The sequence below is a fragment of the Xenopus laevis genome, chromosome 6L (assembly GCF_017654675.1).
Source record: "Xenopus laevis strain J_2021 chromosome 6L, Xenopus_laevis_v10.1, whole genome shotgun sequence".
Lineage (NCBI taxonomy): Eukaryota > Metazoa > Chordata > Amphibia > Anura > Pipidae > Xenopus > Xenopus laevis.
Window position 1 is genome coordinate 117,441,271 of NC_054381.1, and position 16,825 is coordinate 117,458,095.

The 16,825-nt window shown below is 38.4% G+C and overlaps 1 pseudogene; it reads left to right on the plus strand.

The window, feature by feature from the left end:
* The window catches only part of LOC108718572, a 43,017-nt pseudogene that overhangs the window by 10,024 nt on the left and 16,168 nt on the right, over window positions 1-16,825 (plus strand).

The window sequence follows — 16,825 nt, forward strand, 5'->3', positions numbered from 1 at the left end:
AGGAATTTGAGCCATGAGTGCTTGGATATATATATATATATATATATATATATATATATATATATATATATATATATATATATATATATATATATATATATACTGTATGGATGTCACTTTAATTCTATTTTCTGTTATTTTATTAGGGAAGTTGATTGCAGAAAGCCTTTTTGTTGCTCTGAAAGCTTTATGTGACGAGGGGCTTTCAATTGGTGTAAATGTTTTGGTCTCAAATGAGTTTGTAAGGGACAGAAGGTAGACTGGGAAAGACCTATTTAAAGGACAATGAAAGGGAAATTTGTGGGTGCTAGTGTGTTAGACCCCCCCCGAACATCATTGCTAATCTTAGGGCCTCTGTCTGCTGAAAAGTGCACCAGTCTGAGGTGCTGCTTCCTGCCTTGTGCCCCATAGAGTAAAATGTGGCCTTTAAAGTTCAAGTCTGATGTTTACTCTACTGTGCATATGCGGTGTGCAGGACACATGAAGAGTGTTGCTGGGGCATTGGCGGCTGTGCAGCAGGAATACCTCCAGGCTGATCTATGGTAAGCCATTATTTTCGTGGGGGGTGTCTAAAGCATTGGCACTCCCAGTGAATTTCCCTTTACTTGTCCTTTAAATGTTAGTTTTAATTGGGTGAGTTTAGGCCTAGAAGCAGGCAAGCAGTGTAGTCAGAGGTTGACCATGGTCGGCAGCAAGAGACAAGGGAGGGCGTTGTGTTGGGTGGCATACGATCGACATAGGTAGAAAGCAAGAAAACTAATTGAGAACAGATTATGAAAAAAATGCTTACATATAAAAACCTGTTTCCACACTTTGCTTCTCCATATTGCAATGTTTTGAGTACGATGGGGACCCTGTTTTTTTTTTGTTGTTTTTTTTTATTGATTTTCAGTAGGAAAAAGGAAAGGTACAGAAAGAAAAACGTCAGTTCCATATATACTTATACACATATATATGCAAAGAGGTAGGCAAAACATTCAGGGTATGTCTAGCAACAGTTCTCACAGCCTGCAATCTTAAATATCATCATATATTCCAAATAGCCTAGCGCTAGCTTTATGTATGAATATCGTATAACACTGACAAATCTGTGTGAGAACTGCTGCGCGCAGCGTCAATGATAATATCATTATGCGTTTACTGTCCGCTGTCCGCACTTTCATCATTGTTCAGTTAGGACCCAGTTGTAACTGGGAATAATAGGTTGGGGGGGGGGCAGACATAGCAAGAACATAAGTTACCAATAGGAAAAGGATTTTAATTAAGGCTAAAGGTGGCCATAGACTCCAAGAGCCGCTCGTTTGGCGACATCGCCAAACGAGCGGATCTTTCCCCGATATGCCACTAAACTGCATGGCTATATCGGGGGTAATTCGAACGTTCGGCCGTATGGCCCGAACGATCGAATTACGATGCGCCAAGCGGCTCCGACGGGTCGGTCGGGTAAAAATCCAACCTTCCCGATCGATATCGTGGCCAGATATCGATCGGGAAGACCCGTCGGAAGCCCCCATACACGGGCAGATAAGCTGTCAAATCGGTCCAAACGACCGATATCGGCAGCTTTATCTGCCCGTGTATGGCCACCTTAACATCCTATTAAGTATAAACCATTCTGACACATGCAATCAATCCTACCATTATAAGATACAATAGAAGCCAGTGTTTAAATTTCAATAGCAATGGTCTTTAGCTCAGATTAAGAACTTGGTTTGGCAAGAGTCTCTTCCATCATGTCTCTATGCAGTAGGATCCAAATATTGTATCCAAAGACGCCAGGTGGCCCAGTGTTTTCATATTTCCTTGTGTGAGTCAGCATGGGTTTCTTCAAATTTGCAGACCTCTTCCATTTCTTGTATCCATTCAGCTTGTGTAGGGGAAACGTTACTTTGCCATTTGTGAGGAATCAATGTTTTGGCTGCATTTAATTCAAATTTTGTTAAAGATTTCTTATAGTCTGTATTGTGGTGAAGAAGTATTGTAGCCGGATTATTGGGTATGTCTAACTGTAGTTGGCTGTTGCACACTCCCAGTATTTGTGTCCAAAAGTGCTGAATGTTTGGGCAATCCCAGAAAATGTGTAGCATGGTACCTGGTTGTTGTGTACATCTCCAGCATTTGTTGGTTGTGCTAGGAAATATTTTGTGGAGTCTCGAAGGAGCATTGTACCAGCGAGAGAGAATTTTAATAATTATTTTCCAGTATCCTAAAGCTTCTAGGGCCAGTGAATGTTTTAGCAATGATATTCTCCCAGTCTTGGTCAGTGCAGATTGGACCCTGGTTCTTTAAAATGTAGAAAATTGCATAAAACCAAAATAGGAACAAAAACGACAGGAAATGCAGATGACTATTTATTCCATGCAGCTTTGGCATGAACAAGCTTTACAAACTACCGATGTACCTTAGGTTGCCAGCAAGAAGCATACAGCAGGGTACGATACTTTTTCATGGTGTCCAGCATTATCACAATAATGATCAAATCATAACTAAGGTTAAACAGTCAGCATGAGAGACATTAACAAAAAAATGCATGATCTTATCTGGTTAAGACCAATCCTGATTGGGAATCCCAGTCACTGTAAAGCTGGCCATAGATGTACGATCGTTCGAATCCCACTAACCGCACGATAATTTCAAAGGATTGGTCGGACTTCCCGGTCGTTCGGCAAGAAGAATCATAGCGTCTATGGGGAGCTTTAAAGCTTGTTCTGAAGTTGTAACCATGTAGGTAATTTGGGTGGATGCATATTATTTCAGGCTACAGCTGCGCATATTAAATTACACAGGTTATGTTTGACACAAATTACATATATTTTTATGCATGTTTATTGCGGTTTGTGTTCTGCCGTTACTGAAAACCCTTCAGCTGAATCTTCAGTCGTTTGGTTTGAAATACACAAGTAGCCTGGCTTCCTAAAATCGGAGTGATTAAAAGAACATTCACAAAGCCACATCTGTTTTCTTAGATATAATGCTTTATGAAATAAAACGGCAGAGATAACCCTTGCAGATTTTACTTCATGACATTTGACAAAACTGCAGTAATGATGAATCGCGAAATGTACGTCTTGCGGTAGGTTAGGCCTGTGTGTCTCAAAGGATTAGAACCATCTGGACAAGTTTATGTTCTTAGATATTAATGTAAACAACTGGTGAATTTTCTTGTTGTCATATCAAGTCAATAATATGCTTGAGTTTTTATGAGTGTGTATGTGGAAACTCTTCACTAGACATGGATGCCTGCAGCACTATTGGATTGATGGAGCAAGTTGTTAGACCTGCATTTTCAAAGGAAGGCATAAGGACCTGCTTCCACCTAACTTTTATTTTGGCTCTTTAGGTGCTTCAGCAGCCACCCAGAGGCACTGTCAAGCAAGTTTCTCTTTCCCAAAACACTGGTCTTACGATTCAGAAACCTGAAGAAAAGAGAGTTTCACTCAATGCCCAAATTCAAGCTAGTCACTTGCCACCAGGTATGGATTTTACATTTGTGAAGGATTATCACCTGACAACCAAGTTCACAAAAACAACCACAGTCACAGTTTGTGAGGTTTTGTTTCTCTGGAAAAGTAGCAGCAACACATGAAAATGCCATCACCAGTCAATTTATCCATGTAGAACTATGGTTGTAGCAGATGGTCTCATGGTGAATACATTTTGATGTGAGGCTCATTCCAAATGGCTGCTTGACACAGAATGACGCTGCCTGGAATTAGACAACTTGTTATCTAGTGTATAACTTGCATTTATATTATTTCTGCCAAAGTGCATAACCTCAAGACAATAACCAGAGAAACAGGGAAAGTAAAAGACTTTTTTAGACCCTGTTAACTCCAAGCTAACCAGTTCAGATATAATTCTGATTAAAGTGTGTGGAAAATAAAACGTAACTTTTAATCTAGGTTGGTTCAAAACACACACACCCCCACAAAGACAACACCAGAACAGACTCCATTATAATATATAGAAGTCTGGGACCGTGTCCCTAAAAAACACACATTTAAAAACCAGGCATAAGATGGATCAGTGGGCTATTCGTGTAGTCAGCGTTGTCATTACACCCTGACCACCATAATCTTTGAATATCAACCGTGCTTAAGTAGCCATTCCAGAACCCTACCTTCCAGCCATTCCCCAGACCAAGTTCCTACCTAGCTACGTGGGGAACCAGTAGGAGCTAACCGCCCACCGTCCACCGTCCACCTATGCCATCCACATAACCTTGCATTTATCAACATTGAGCTTAATTTTCCAGCTTGCTGCCCAGTTTTCTAATTTAGTCAAATCACTCTGCAAAGTGGCAGCATCCTTAATGGAACTGATAATTCTGCACAATGTAGTATTATCAGCAAAAATAGAAACAGTACTTTCAATGCCCAATTCCAGGTCATTAATAAACAAGTTGAAAAGCAAGGGACCCAGTTAGAGACCTGCGGTACACTGGTCCAATTAAAAATGTTCCATTTACCACCCCTCTCTCTATTCTATCTTTAAGCCAGTTCTCCATCATTCTGATCTTTCTGGATAAAGTAAACACAGATTATATTTTAGATGTACCGTGTGACTTGTAATATCCTTCTTTCCCCTTGAAGCTTCTGTTGTGAAACAAATCGCCATCCCTGGAAACAAAGTTATTTCTATTCAAGCAGCCCTTCTACCCATAAAAGAAAGTGGCATCTCAAGTTTCAGGTAACACAAATATGAATCACTTTATATTGTAATGCTGTAAGAGAAAGATGAAACATTAAAGATTGGGATTATTACTTTTGGGTTTCTTTTTAGGTTTGGGACCAATCTGACACATAACCAGAGGCACAGTATACCACTGTTAGCAGGTTTAGGATGTTATCCTTACATTAATTGCCATGGAATAAATGTAAGGGCCTTGCAGATATCTTGCTCCAATGGCAATTGTAGCAACAGTTATTCATCCCCTTTCAGGGTTAAAGTAGTAAATGTTTAGCACCAGGTCTAGTAACCCGCAACAATCAAAGAAATATTTGCTTTCAAACAGCACTAAATACAGTTTTCTGATCTTTTTCTGATTCTTATGAGCTGGTAAATATGGTGAGAGCCTTTCAACATATATTTTATTACCCTGTAGAAATACAGTTTGTAGAATTCTTCTAAGAGTCTGACTGACATAACAGATGATTATATGCAGGAACATTCTATATGCAAATTAAGAAAGGAGTGTTTTTTTTTTTTATATGGTACCACCTTTTGATCCCCCAGTTGCTTTCTTCTATTTGGCAACCTGTGACTGCCAAAACAAATTGCCTCTCCATATAGCCATCATGCTAGACACAGGTTCTGCTGAGATTTCCTGGACTGCAGGAATGTACATCATTGGCCTGAAGGACAGCAGGGTGCTAATGGGCATTTGTCCATTAGAATCTACTATACGTATGTACGTTGTCCAGAAGGAAATTGTAATAAAGCTCACTGACAAATAGTTTTTCTTTAGAATGCCTGGTTTGGCATTACAGGATCTTTGTCACATGCAGGGACAATAAATGAGAATTAAGCAAACTTAAGTTGGTGCTACATATGTCAGCCAGTATTTCTAAATAAACCCTGTACTGTTTTTATTTATGTGTTATCCCTCTCTCTATTTAATTTTCCTCCTGTGTTGTTCAGATTAGTAGACATTAATGGTCGTTACTTCTGTACACACGCATGCATGTAGGGTTGCCACTTTTTCCAGAAAAAAATACCGGCCTTCCTATATATTTATTATTTTTCTCTATTAATAACATTGGGATCAGCCATCATTTTTACCGGGCAGGCCAGTAAAATACAAGCCAGGTGGTAACCCTACATGCACGCCACTAGCTTTACAGGCAATATACAGACAGGGTACATATCAATAGTCTGTTAACAGCAAACATAATACAGATTATACAGACATGTCTTTTTCACTTCTTTCTTTTGGGCTTTTCTCTTGTATGTTCGGATTGCTCAATGTATTGGATAACCGCCCCCCCCCCCACACACACACTTATCTTAAACTGACCTGGCAACCTAAGGCAACCAGTGCTGTACAAAATGTTTAGGGACATGACCATACCCTAATTTTTACATTCCCAATTTGTTGCAATTTCAACATTAAGGGGCACATTTACTTAGTTCGAGTGAAGGAGTAGAATAAAAAATACTTTCAATTTCAAAGTATTTTTTTGGCTACTTCGACCTTCGACTACGACTTCGACTTAGAATCAAACGATTCGAACTAAAAATCGTTCGACTATTCGACCATTCGATATTCAAAGTACTGTCTCTTTAAAAAAAACTTCGACCACCTAAAACCTACCGAGGTACAATGTTAGCCACAGGGAAGGCCCCCATAAGCTTTTTTTTATCGAAGGAAAATCGTTCCATCGATGAATTAACATCCTTTCAATCGAACGATTTTTCCTACATTCGTCGAACGAACGAATTGCGGTAAATCCTTCGACTTCGATATTCGAAGTCCAAGGATTTTACTTAGACGGTCGAATATCGAGGGTTAATTAACCCTCGATATTCGACCCTTAGTAAATGTGCCCCTAAAAGTATAAAACGCCTGGTGAAGAATTTCATTATCTATGTTTCGAAAATACTGTATTTCAGTGTTATACAGAGGAATCTGGCACAAAATAAAACAGAGAACCTAGTTTGATCATTTAAATCCATGGTTTCAAGTGTGAATTTGACTTTCTAGGTTCACTGTCCTATGACCCCCAAAAAAAGGTCCATACTCTCAGTAAGCTCTAGAATCCCTGTGCCCTCCAATCAATGACCATTTATAATCATTTTGGGAATATTGGCGTGGGCCTCTGTTTTCTGTGTATGCAGAAAACTCACACTGCAAGAAGGCAGTATATGGTTTCAATTAAGAAATATTTGAAATTCAAGTCTCTGTAAGGGAGACTCATAAGATCACCCCTCACAAGGACACAGGTTTGAAGAGGCGTATAGTTACCTGGAATGGTGCAAATGTACTGTATGTGCCTCAGTTAAATGGCTTGTTTGGTCAGCCTACTGCAAGTCTATGCATCACAATATCCATATTCAAAGACAGTAGCCACAAAGTTTAAGATCACCCAGAGTGAATTAAGGGAGAATCATTGACAGTTTTTGTTCCCCCTGAGCATATATTACTCGCTTTTGTGATAACATTTTAAGATATATTATCAGATATCTTAATTTACTTTTCCAGATTGCATTGGTTTTCAAGAACCACTAGGGGGTGCTAGAGGTACATTGGACTATCCAACACTTGACTGGGCATCTTATTCATTTTATATCCCCATCAGGGTGGCTTCAATTAGGTGTACTGCCTAATTTGAAATCCTCTCCCAGGGGGCTCGGTTCAGCAAAGGAACATTAAAATAAGACAATAATACCTGCATCTTATTATACTCATTTAAATTTAGAGGCTACTTTGGGGAATATATGTTTTTTCCCTTTATTCATAGATGTTTTATGGCACAAATATGCGATAAAGTATGATTACAAATTTACTGCTCTTTGGCAGCCTCAAGGGAAAGCCAAGAAACTTTGTTTTGTTTGCAGACTAAGACTAAGGGTTAAAATCCTTCTGTCCACGTGTAATCGTTTTGCTACAATGCTTTCAGTCACCCTTGGGGCTGTTCCTTAATATAGTATGGCAAAAAAAAAATCTACTTTTTGTTATCCAAAGCTATAAAGTGCACCTTATCCATACATTTTATGGAGATGCATATATTAACAGGGCTACTAAAAAGGCGAGTCTGAAGACAAGCCCGGGGTAGTGTTTACAACTAGAAATGCCACACTTAGACAGAACAATCATTTCCAGGCTGCAGATGTAATTGCTACGGCCTATTAATTCTGTAACTGAAAATGATTTCTCCGCCTTAAAAAAAAAAAGGGGGTCCTTCAATTAAATAAAAAATTGGAAACTTCAAATATATTGTTCTTCTGGAAAAGCTGCATCGCTATTCATTAATGGGATTAGTGCTGTAAAAATACATTTAGCACCTTCAGTTTCAGCACAGGCTGCTTGCAGGCCTGGGATTCTCTAGGAAATAATGTCTGCAGTGCAAACTTTGCCTGAAGCCAGCAGAGGATGTTTTTTTTTTCGTCAGTGCAGACCTTGCCAATAATATTCTTTGTTAACCAATACACAATTTAGATTCTTCAGCCAAGTATTCAGAAACAGTGTAGGAAGATTTATAGTCCTGATTGCTTTCCATATAATCTTACTTTGTTACAGTATTTGGTACTGGCAAGTGTTTCTGTTACTGATGATACCCAGGTGTTTTCAAATTACATGTCTTGAATCTGATGTGCAAGAGTTCTATATAAGACTTCTATGGAGCTGGCTCATTTGTTCATATTTTAAAGGGGACCCGTCACCCAAAAAAAATATTCAAAATCCTATTTTATCATATTAGTCAAGCAAAATGAACTTTAATTACACTGTATAAATTATTTGAATCCTGCTTCCTTCAGTCTGGGAATTCATAATTACAGCAAGCAGGCAGGATCCATTTTGTGGACACTGTTATTAAGGCAAGCCTTGTATCATCTCAGAATCTTGTTTGTGCACCAGAATGGGGGACTCGATGTCCATCCCCATGCCCTTGCTTCACAAATAAATGATCAAGAGAACCGGGGAATATGTGGAGAGCAGTGACATCTAGGAAGTGCTGAATGGAAAGTGAAAGTGAAAGTAATTGTCTTCCCCGCCTCTATGCCCAGGGCATAGAAGAGTGGCAGACAATATTTGATTGACAGCTGCGATTTTTAATTGAGCAACAGCTATGAATGCTTTAATAAAAAATAGAAATTGGATTTCATTTTTAATTTGAAAAGAACTTTTATTATACAGATTTTTGTGCCTGGGTGACAGGTCCACTTTAATGACTGCTGATTCATTGTATAAATTCAAAAAGGAGGACAAAAGGATAATATGCCGGATAACTGACAATGTGCAATTTTATTGCTATCCACACAACATGTTTCAGGCATCACAGGCCGTTTCTCAATTGTTATCAACTGCTGATTCAATAATGGAAACAGTCCGTGGTAAACTGGGGTGTTTGAGGCCCACTGGAGCTGTCATATCCAGAACCCCTTATCAAAAAATCATTCACGTGCACCCAGCCAACACCTAACCCTACAACCCAACCCCTCCCCACTCGCCCCATTGCTTCACATTCCTTTTACTTGCAGCCATGATTGGGGTGGGAGAGCACCTAAAGTTTCTGATGGAGAGTGGGGGCTGAGCTGGCAGGGCCCACTGGGTTTTCCCTGTGTCCCACTGGCCCAGTCTGACCCTGGCAACAATGGATTACGGTTATCAGATTGATTCGCTAACTTCATGTATTTAACCTTATACGTGTGTTTCCTATTTTAAATAAAGCACCCTTTTCCAATGGCCCACTTATTGGAGCTTCCTAAAGATCTGCTATGGTCCCTGTCCATGGCCAGGCCACACTTAATTTAAGACATTGAAGGGGACTATAGCAGATCTATAGGAAGCTCCATTAAGCTCTAACAGTCCCTGCCAGAAGGACAGTAGGAGGGGATAGCCAATCACAGCTCTTCAGTCCTACAAGACAGGATTTCAGGAGGTCAGCCTAGCTGCTGATTGGTTCCTGTCTTACAGTGCAGTATGCTGAGTGCCGTAGGCTCCTCTGCAAAGCCTGGGAAAGAAGTCAGCAGGAAGTGGAACTGATCCGGTTTTTGAGGAAAGTTTAAAAAAAATTAGCCACCAGCAGAAATTTTTAAAGCACGTTCCTTCTATATTGAAATCAATATAATGCACAGACACATAATGGTTGTCTTCTTAAGATGTTTGCAGTTTCATTTTATCTGAGCATTTCAGAAATATGTAAATGAAAAAACTGGGTATTCCTTTACCACCCAGTTGCTAAGGCCAATCCAAATGCAATGATGAGTGTTTGAGCAGTGATGTTACTATGGGTTGCAATCCACTCCTGGTAGCTGGCACTGTGGCAACTGGGTTTATTTAAAAAACAGGAAGTTTGCTTTAGATAGAAATTCATACATTTTTGGTGGTTTTTGAATTCTTTAGCTTTTAGAAAATCATAAGTTTGGTTAGCTCTAGTATCCCATATCAACTAACCAGACTTTGTTATAGCTTTAAGGTTACTTTTACTGCAAACACCACCCCACAATAAAAAGGCTACATATTATTCCTTCTAAATAGTCAGCATTAGTCAACACTTAGGGGGTCATTTATCAACACTGGGCAAATTTACCCATGGGCAGTAACCAATCAAATTGCTGCATTCGTTGTTCTACTTGTAGCTGGTTTGAAAAAGCTAATCACTGATTTGTTGCTATAGGTAACTGCCCATGGGAAAATTTGCCCAGTGTTGATAAATGAGCCAATTAGTGGCAGATTTTTCAAAATGTGAGATTAGAACTCACCACAGAAAAATTTACCCACTTTGTATTCATTCCATTTGGGATTTTTAGAAGCATATTAATCAAATGGTAAACGCCAAAATCCTCCCTTTGATAAATACAATTCTAAAAATCCCATAGGAATGAATAGAAAGTGGGTGAAACTTTCTGTGGTAAACTTTAATATCGAATAAATATATGCCCCTTAGTCAGGAAGCATTCTAGGCTTGGATCCACCAAACCTAAAACCATCTCAAACTGTCCGATGGTAATCACTCCACAGAATGCATGTGCACTGCACTAGAGTACAATGGTAGAGACTTTTGCACAACTCCAGCCAATGTTTGAATTTGCTCATGAGTAAAGTAAGGGTCTTGTCTTTAGAAAGAAAACATACTTTGTGCACTATAGTTTTTATGTTGACATTGCTTTCAGAGGCAGCTTGGAACCCTGCAGTGTGTGTTCTAGCGGAGTGAATGCATCGCTGGAAGTGGTGTTTGGATTATTTTGGCCAAATAATGTTTCCAGATACTTTTAGCAATATAGCAAAATGTGAGATTTGAATTTCAGGCTCGACAGTTTACAAAAAGGGTCTGAAATGTGGAATAACATGTGGAACTGCAGTTATGAAATAAAGTGGTCCACAATTCCACTAGCAAATCTTAAAAAAATATGTTTTTTTTAACATTAACAATTTCACAATAAGCTGCTTGGAGTAGTGTGTAACTGCACTCTTAATATGCCTTAAAAACCCACAGAAATAGAAAAGAAAACGTTCAAAGGTCTGCGCCAGAATCAGCATACTTTAGATTGCAAGGCCAAACCCTGTGCTGTATTCCAAAATATGTGTCCACAGCCTATTTTGTAGTAGGCACCTCACTGAATTCCTCACTTTTACAGATTACAAATTATCTTTGTAGAAATCAAAAAGTATAAATATATATGTCTACTGCAGTCCAAGAAACCTTCTATCTTTTCTGCAGAATTTCTGAAAAGCAACTTAAAAAGTACTTATTTTTTTTAAAGCATCTTATTTCCCACTCCAATGTAACACCACTTTATAAATATGTATGCAATAGGACTTCTGAATAGCCTATGAGTACCTAATGATGTGGCATATAGCGACCCCAAAATATAAGTAACCCCTGCAAAAAAAAGTAGTAGCATAAGCCACTCTGTTTTTGCGATTTTTTCATGAATGATAATATAGGTATCAGACTCCTGCTGCATGCCTCAATAGGATGGCACTTAGGCTGCATAGCTACCTTGAATGGCTGCCCAATGTGGAGGATGATACTGCTATTGGGTAGCAGATGTTGTATCCTTCTGTGCACAGTAATGGTGCTAAAACTGAATCAAACTAGTTTAAACAAATTATAATTTTGAATATTTTTGGCACATCTGCTGTATGTTTGCCACCCTTACAATGAGCCCACCATCCATCCTCAATAAGTAAAATGCCTGCAGTGAGTGCATCCACCCAATAAATTGTAGTGCTTACACGAATAGAGAAAATACACTTTTAGGTTCAGATTCCCAGGCAGTGTGGGCTTCTCCATTTAAAACAGCTGTTTCTACTTTTCTAAATTTAGGGTACCCTGCCCAGTGTAGCGCATGTGTTCCAAATACCTGGCCCGTGACCAAATTGCCTTTTCTGTTTCTAATTGAACCGATAGGAGATCTAAGGTATCTGGGCAGGGTATGAATAGTTTCCCCTAGGAGCTGCCAGTCAATTCTTAAAGGGCCAGATGGCAATAATGGAGAATCTATGTTGTTTGAGCCTTTTTTTGCCACTTACAAGGATAAATAAGAGATTTTAAGTAAAATTACAAAGAGAACATGTGGCAGGCACAAGATCCCTATATTGCGTTATACTGTATATATAAGCTGACACCCCCCCCAGTGAGCCGACCGAGCCACATATAAATCCTATTTGGATTAAATGATAACAGGGCTGATTACCAAATCCAGTATGGGTAGCAACAACATGTGTGTTGCTAGACAAAACTAGTTAGTGGGGTTATACAATAAAAGTCACAAAGTTTGCACAAGGTCTACTACCCCTTAGCAGGCAATCAAGGGTTCCTGCTTATCTGTTTGAAAGCAAACCTCTTGATTGGGTGCTATGGGTTAGAATTAGGGCAACTTTTATTACAAAGTACACAGGTGCATCAAATTTGTTTATTGTACTTGTAGTAGATTCTGCATTCAATTTGACTTCCTGCTTGTGCCCTGAGAGAATGTGAAATATGTGCAAATCTCTTTGGTAACAGTGCCTAAATCTATGTTCATATTATTATAAATATTGTGTAGCAAAAAGGCAAGTATTTTTAGTACAATTTCCTCACAGTATTTGTTTTTATTTTTTGGTTGTAGGGAAGAAGATGATATAAATGATGTTACTTTTATGGCTGGTGTTAATCTCAGTGAGGAGAGTGCCTGCATCTTGGCTACCAACTCAGAACTGGTTGGTGCAGTCATTCGGTCATGTAAAGACGAGCCCTTTCTTTTTACAGCTGCACTGCAAAAAAGAATTTTAGACATTGGTGAGATGGAGAAGTAATGTGCTCACGCAGTCGCTAAAAAATCTCACAGAGGGCAGAATTGACAGGGTGATTATATAACATCCAAACTGGGAGACATTCTGGCATGGTTTTGTCTAGTCTGTTGGTGTGGGTTCAGTTTCCTAAATAGCCAGAGGTATCTAAGATTGTGAGCTGCCACAATTGAAGAATAAGGGGCACATTTACTAAGCTCGAGTGAAGGATTCAAATTTTTTTTTTTTGGGTACTTCGACCATCGAATAGGCTACTACGACCTTCGACTACGACTTCGATTCAAACTAAAAATCGTTTGACTATTCGACCATTCGATAGTCGAAGTACTGTCTCTTTAAAAAAAACTTTGACTACATACTTCGGTAATTTAAACCTACCGATGTACAATGTTAGCCTATGGGGACCTTTACCATTACTTTGCTAAGGTTTTTTTCATCGAAGGAAAATCCTTCGATCGATGGATTAAAATCCTTCGATTCGAAGGATTTCATCGTCCGATCTAATGATTTTTCCTTTGATCGTTCGATCGTAGGATTTGCGGTAAATCCGGTCGAATTCAACCCCTCAAGATAAAATCCTACGAATTCGATATTCGAATTCGTAGGATTTTACCTCGAGGGTCGAATTTGAGGGTTTATTAACCCTCAATATTCCACCCTTAGTAAATGTGCCCCTAAGTGTAGATAAGCTCTAGCAAATGTCTACTAAGGGTGGTGACACACACATAGGGGCCGATTCACTATGGGTCGAATATCGAGGGTTAATTAACCCTCGATATTCGACTAGGAATTAAAATCATTCGACTTCGAATATCGAAGTCGAAGGATTTAGCGCAGATAGTTAGATCGAACAATCGAAGGATAATTCCTTCGATGGAACGATAAAATCCTTCGAATCGAACGATTCGAAGGATTTTAATCCAACGATCGAAGGAATATCCTTAGATCAAAAAAAGTTAGCCAAGCCTATGGGGACTAACATTGACTTCGGTAGCTTTTAGATGGCGAACTAGGGGGTCGAAGTTTTTTTAAAGAGACAGTACTTCGACTATCGAATGGTCGAATTCGAAGTCGTAGTCGAAGGTCGAAGTAGCCCATTCGATGGTCGAAGTAGCCCAAAAAAAACTTGAAATTCAAAGTTTTTTACCTTCGAATCCTTCACTCGAAGTTAGTGAATGGCCCCTAAGATACCGGGGAGATTAGTCGACCAGCGACAAATCTCCTCTTCAGGTGACTAATCTCCCCGAAAAGAGATTTATATTCTAGCCAGCGGGATGGCACTCGGAGTGCTTTGTTTTCCAAAGTCACCCGAAGTTGCTTCACGAGGAATCTTCGGACGACTTTGGAAAACGAAGCAATCCGAGTGCCATCCCGCCGGCGGGAAGGCTTTTTCGGGGGAAATTAGTCGCCCAAAGCAGAGGAAATTTGTCGCTGGGCGACTAATTTCCCAGGGAATCTTAGCGTGTGTCACCACCCTTATAAGTGCTTTCACATAGATTATGAGCTAATGAAGTTTCCAAAAAACTTGCTACTCAGCTGCTGCAATCTATACAGGCCTGTCAAAAAAGGGGCCAAAAATGCTGGAATACAGCCCCCAACTCCAAAGGGCACCCAAATCAAAAGTTCAAAAATATATTCCCAGTCAATACTCTCAAAGTTAAAAAGTCACTCTTTATTTATCATAAATATTAAAAAGTAGGCATACAGACCAATTGATGCTCCGCCTGTGCCAAAAGTTCTCCTTTAACAATTATTTATAAAGTCAGCATTTGTAATATATTGGAGTTAGCGATACACCGAATCCAGGATTCGGTTCGGGATTCGGCCAGGATTCGGCCTTTTTCAGCAGGATTCGGATTCGGCAGAATCCTTCTGCCTGGCCGAACTGAATCCGAATCCTAATTTGCATATAGAAATTAGGGGCGGGGAGGGAAATCGCATAACTTTTTGTCACAAAACAAGGAAATAAAAAATGGTTTCTCCTTCCCACCCCTAATTTGCATATGCAAATTAGGATTCGGATTCGGTTCTGTATTCGGCCTAATCTTTCAAGAAGGATTTTGGGGTTCGGCCAAAATCCAAAATAGTGGATTCGGTACATCCCTAATTGGAGTATACATTAAACCACACAAATATAGAGCATAAAGAATCTTTTAAACATGAAGCAACTCTCTCTATATATATATATATATATATATATATATATATATATATATATATATATATATATATATATATATATATATATATATATATATATATATATATTTCACATCTATGAAACATAGATATTTCTATTAATAAACCTTGCTTGGGATCATGCTTAATCTATATTTTTTTTATATTTCTAATCTTGATTGTTTTTACTGATAATGTTTACTTCTTTGTAAGTTGGAAACAAGCCTATTACATTTAATATAACGAGCAACCAAGTGAGATGGGGTACTTCCTTGGATGTGCTCATGATTTTCTGATAAAATTTGAAATTTGGAAAACTGTGAATGTTTCTCTATCTATTATGGCTATATTTGGATATATATGTACAATAATCCTTATTTTTATGGTATCTTAATGTGTAACATTTCTGTTGTGATACTTATGTATACAAAAAACTTTTCAATACAAAAAAAAAAGATGAGGCTACCCAGTGTCACTATATGAATCTATCATTATTATGGTGTCCACTTATTGCAGTGGATTTTAAGAAAAGAAAACAGCAAGAAGACCACTGTGGGTTATTATAATAGGAGCTGGTTTTGCACGCTGTAATATAGCTAAGTGAGTTTGTCATTTTTTTTCCATTTAGCACAGATATTTTTTATATTACAATTTACATACTGTTTTTGTCTTTGTAACATATATTTTTTAAAGTTGTATATAGTTTTTACATAATATATTGGAAATACAGTATCAGTGTACAGTATCATATTAGATTATTAGAAATAAATACTCTAATATTACACAAAAAATACAGAAATTCTAATATAATCACAAATAGCAGAGGATTTGATTGTTAAAACTTGCAATCTATCTGAAAACCATGACATTTTTTTTCTTCTTTTGAACGTCCTAAAACTGACCTTGGAAAGGAAATATATTCTGATGGTTTAGTAAAAAAAATTGCCTTGGCTTTATAAAGCTGCAGGCTAAGTTTTATTAACACAATGTCTTGTATCTTTGAAGTTGTTACTTTAGCAGGCAAATCATAATCTGCAAGCCTCTATTCTTAATGGATATGTCTTCTAGAGGGAGCAGAAAACCGCTGTGCTAATTATTTCAATTATCAGCTTTCACTAAAATATGTAATGGATTTTCTCTGCTTGCACAGGTAAAAGGCATGACATTAAGGAACTTAACTCTGATGTTATGAACTTGGTCTCCCATGCGACACAGGAACGATTACGGGGCCTTATTGAAAAGCTGACTTTGGCAGCACAGCACAGATCTACCAACTACAAGGTAACTGAAATTGTACTTTGGAATACTAAATGTGATGGTTTCATTGGTTACTGTGAATGTTAAAAATACTGACATCACATCTGATATTTACTATGTTAAATATCATTTAAACAAGAAATGCAGCAACAACTTCTAGTTTAAAGTTAATCGTGTGGCTGTTGTCAAAATAGTCAGAGAAAGTCAAGAAATCTGGTACATACTGTAGGTTTTGCTTTGTGCTCAAGAGCTGTGATTTTAAAGCAGACATGGGCTGGCCATTTATTATAACTTCATACATATATTTATATATAATGTTTTTTACCCTCTGTTGGAGATTTAAAGCTCAATTTTATGAAGATTCTATAACGGTAATCAGTGCATCTACTTCTGTGTGGTATATGGGTGCTGGGACCCCTTCTTACTATTTTA